The following is a 5,417-nucleotide window of genomic DNA, read 5'->3' as shown; positions in this document are numbered from 1 at the left end:
GATCTTTCAGTTTTTTTTAGCTAACTTGTAGTCTTAGTCATTCTTTTTTTCCTATTTTGTCCATATTTACTATTAAAGTTTTATATTTTTATGTGTATTTAGTACAAATTTTTGTAAGTGTGTGTTGTTATTAAAGTTTAAACTATTTCTATTATGATTACCAGAGTCAGTTTTGATTTAAAAGAAAAAATGACCTGGAATTATTAAAGAAATTTGAAATTTCATTGCTTCTACATTTCCAATTAATATTCTAATAAATTTTACACTTGATGGTGATTTTTTTAAATTGGAATATCTACTATGTATAATATATTACTCTGTAATATTTCTACCCAACAAAACACAATTTCTAAAGCTACAAAACTTATTGAAATATTGCAAAATATTGGTGGAAATAATTTTAGATTTTAAGAAAGAAAAGTTAAGTGATTAAGAATAAAACTTACTTAACTAAAAGTTAAATTTAGAAATATTATGTTAGTAAATTTAATTATAATTGTTTTGAATTATACACTTTTAAAACTGTTTTTACTAACTTAGTTTTAGTTTGTTAAATCGAAAATATTTATCATATTTATCTTTTGTTGATGATGAACACTTTATTTAGTATAATTTTCTGAATAAACACCTTAGACTCTTTATTTTTATTTACAAAGCATGTCACATAGAAATTGGCTTGATTTAGTAGCAACTAGAAACTGTCTAGTTGTATCTAAGACAATCTTCTTTTTGGACATGATTTAAGTTATAACTAAAGATATTATAACTGAAATAAAGTTTTATGATTAAAATCTGTTTATAAAATATTAATACAAAAGATAAAATTAACTTTTTGATAAATATTACAAAGGAAAGGTGAGAGTAGTTTAATATCATACTAGGCTTACTTTCTTTTTTATTTACAGAAGTAAATTATAAAATCACATAATTTTATGTATCTAAAATTTTGTATATAACACAAAAGAAAATTAATAACTACTAAGTGGTTGTTTGATTTATATCTGGTACATTTACTTATTTGTAAAATTTTGAATCGTTTAATCTAATTTTTTAGTCGTAAACATCTTTTGTTCATAATTTTTAATTTCATTAGTTGTATAACCACCTTAGATTCTATATGTTTATTTACAATGCATATCAAATGAAAATTGACTTGATTTAGTAACATTTAGAAATTATTTAGTTGTACATAAGACAAGGTTGATTCTTTGATAAATATTAATTACTGTATGATTTACCAAAATTAAAAGTATTTTAATAGATTACTAAGCTTACAAACCTGTTTAAGTACACAAGTTATACAATTAGATGATTAAAAAATATTGAATATCTAACAGAAAAAAAAGCACCTACAAATGGTTTGTTTTAGATTTATACTGATGCAATAAACACTTCTCTATGAAAAACTCTAATATTATTAAAATCTTAGAAAGTAAAGCTAGAAATATTTTACTGTATTAAAAATCATAAATTTTAATACTAAATAAGTTGTAAACACTCTCCTTCCATAACTGCTAATATGACTATAAAAACTACAGAATAACAATGATACCATTTTTTCTTTAGATTTTTATTCTTCTTTCCTTTTCTTATTTATATTAGAATTTTACTTTTTATTATAATTACAAAACCAACCAGGAATAAGCTAAAATTACAGTAGTTTTTAACAGAAATGAAAATAATTTGTTTACTGTAATTAAACCGTTGAATAAAACAAAACACAAACAGATGCGAACTTTATTTATATACTATGTATATAAAAATTTTACAATATGAAAATTTAAAGAAATGAATATTTTACAATAGGACGATTAAAAAATTGTGGATAAATAGTTTGAAAAAGTATGTGTTTTCTTTGTTTACTTTTAAATGATTAAAATTGTTTCAATAGATTTTAGAAATAATATTGCTCAAAGTTCAAGTCTTTGTTTTTTTATAAATAAATTTGATACAGACATAGGCTAAAAACATTCATGTAATTAAAATATTTTTTGTAGCTAGTTAACAATTATATAATTACTAAAAAGTTCCGCAAAACAAAGTGTGCATGTTTTTCAACTTGCATAAAAATTATTTATATTTTTAAGTATTAAAACAAATTGCAATATATTCAAAAACCAAAACATTAATGTTCACCAAATGATAATGTTACCTAAACTATTAATAGCTATTTTAATTTATTAAAAAAATCAAATTTAATATTTGTTATTTGAATAAGCAGTTTAACCTTAACTTAAAACTCCATGACTATATTGTACACTCAAATATTTAAGAGTTAGAATATTTATAGAATCAAGTGCATAATAAAGAGTTTATCCATTTGATATCTAAGAATGTGACAACTATGGAGTTTATCCTAATGTCACTGAGATGTGACAGTTGTTGAATGACAAAGCTCCAGCAATGACTGATGACAAAATTGCAGCATTTGTTTGTATGTACATTTTAAATGTTTAAAGTAAAAAGCTTAATTTAAATATTTTTCTTTAGCATCTACTTAAATTTAAGTAAGAAATATTTACATTATATATTAACTTTAATAAGCAAAAATTAAGCCTTATGTTAATTATATGCCCTTTTATATTAAAGTGTGTATCTAAGCAAGTTTTACTAAGTTTAAAAGACATCCTGTGTACTAACTTTTTTTTAAATAATGTTATAAAAAATGTTGTATTAATGACAAAAAATAGTAGCATATAAACTAATATATACATATAGATGTATTAAAAAAAAAAAAGTTTTACATAAATATTTCGTAAACACAAGGATGCTAAAATGTGTAAAAACCAGGAAATTTAAAGAAAATTCACTAAAAAACATGGAATTTTACACAATTTTTTTACATTGAAATTAATAAAATTTTGATAAGGTACGAAAAATATATCTCTCACATAAGTTTTGTTTGTACTATTTTTAATTTTATTTCTACAATATAATAAATTACATTTAAAGTAGGATTACAGTATATTTTCATTACTTATATATTTAACACAGTTTTTACCTTATATTAACTTTGTACTAAAAGTTTACAAAAAATTTCAGAAAATTTTCAATGTTTATAGTAACTAGTTAATAGAAACTTTTTAAACAAAAAAATAACTCCTCTTAGGTACTTGGTTATAGTAGTCCTAAATATTTTTAATTCCATACAGTTCGGACTATGAAAAAATAGAAATCATTCTACAATTAAACTATGAAAACTTAAAATTTTGATTTGAAAAATTATACATTAAAGTCAATTTTTACAACTTTATTTATTAATGTTTATAATTAATTCTTCACAATACTAATTATGTCCCAAAATTCTACAATTCTTCTTTGAGAACAAGTTTCAGTAATTGTAAAATTGATAAATGAAATGAGTTATACCTTTTTTGTACGGTCGTTTAGCTTATTATTTTTGTCCATCTAATACACAGTTTCCCATACTAGTTTTCATAAATGCCTTCTTTCAAATTATTACATAACAGCCCTTTTCTAGTTGTTTACGTATTTAATTTTTAATCCTCTACTAATTAGTCCCCTGATAGCCGAAATTGCCCCAAAAGGGTCAATTTTGCTTATTTTGGAATACACTGATCTAATGCCTGAAAACTTTTGTGCTGATTTTTAATTTAAACTAGATACATTTTAAAAAATTTATAGATATGTGAAATGTTCTTTTTCTTTGGCATCAAAGTTTGCTCTTAAATAATTCAGTAAAATTAATAAAAAAGTTATAATAAATAGAAATTCAAATTAATCCTAGTTCTTTCTATAAACTATTATTATTAATTTAGATGCTAGTATCAAAACTTAATTCTGCTATAGCCATATATGTATAACTTAGGTTTCTTATTTTTTCATGTAGTAAAACTACAATAGTTATTACATTTCATTGCCTATTTAGCCATTATTGTAGCATACGGTCGTCCATAAATTAATTTTTTGCTTTTAATTGTGACTAGATAATATATGGAAAAATATTAAGAAGTCGATTGTTGACATAGAAAATAAATAGGATCACAAACAGTTGTGAAAAAAAGTATTCTTTTTTTGCAGGCAAATAAAATATCGTCTTACATTTGATCAGATAGAACAAAACTATCCAAAAAGATCTAATAAAGGTTTGATCATATACCAATTCGATCACCACAAGCTTTCGGTTGAAACCCGGGTTTCGTTTAACGACGTCTAACGAAGGCTTGTGGCCTGATGATCGAATTGGTTCGATCAACCCTTTTATTAACTTCAGAATGTCTCGGGTATACACAGTCCAGGCTTAAGTAGTTTAAATAACCATGAGAAACTGCACGTAATACTAAAGTTTATATCAAAGTGTGAACCTTTTTAAACTAGTAAAATAAAGTTACAGAAAGTAGAAGTTAAGATGAGAAATAACTTTAGTTGCTTTGTTAGGTATGAATATTTATCATTGTAGCATTTTATCACTTAAAGCTCTTTTTTTTGATACTAATTAAATTCTTTTAATGTATAGAATTAAAATAACTTTTAAGTTTAACAATGTAGTAAGCAAGAGACCATACTGTTTAATAATCAACTTTCGTCATATTTTGAAGAGGTTAAGAACATCTGTTCTAAAATATTAACAACTAAGAGACTCTTGTTATGTTCGTATGGAAAGTATCATCCACTAAAATGTTAAAACTTTAGTTTTATTATATAACTTTAACAAACGCCGCTGTTTATATTTCAATGAACTAAAAACATTTGAGTTATTAAAACCTTAGGTTAATGCTAACCAATGATTGTTTTTAAACTTAAGTATATTATTTTTTAAATTTGTTTGGTTCCGAATTCAAAAAATTATTAACTTAACTCAGAATTAAAAATGCTCATTACTATATTTTATCAAATATACAATAAATCTCTGATCTTCTATTAGTATTTTGTAAACTCCATATTTACAGTAAAATAATATTAATAATTTCTTTATTATAAGAAAGTTTTCATTTTTTTAAGACAAAATGACAACTTAGCTTAAAAACAAGATTTAACTATTTATAAATTTATATCATGTTCTTAAATTATTAAGTACAAAAGACCAAGTTTTTTAGTATGGCTAAAAGTTCTAGTACACAAAATTTAGTAGATAAAAACCTGACTCAAGAATATACAATACAAAAAAAATTTATGTTGTCCTTTAACACCTTATAAGTAAATAGTAAACAGTACTTCAATTTTATTTTACTTTTTGTATTATCACTGTTGACCATTACCCTTGTTTTTTTTTCTTTAATTATTATTTTTCTATTACTGTCACCCTTTACCTTTGTCGATGATTTTCTTTCTTTTTTCTCATTTTTATCTATTTTTTACTTCCACCATTAATACTAACCCTTGATCGGTAAGCGGTTCCTTCTGCCGTGCAAAAAACAACATATCTCGATTTAAACAAAAAACGACAGACTATATTA

Source organism: Thalia democratica, chromosome 5 (genome assembly GCF_965202585.1).
Source record: "Thalia democratica chromosome 5, ktThaDemo2.hap1.1, whole genome shotgun sequence".
NCBI lineage: Eukaryota > Metazoa > Chordata > Thaliacea > Salpida > Salpidae > Thalia > Thalia democratica.
Note: the sequence above shows the minus strand (reverse complement) of the source record.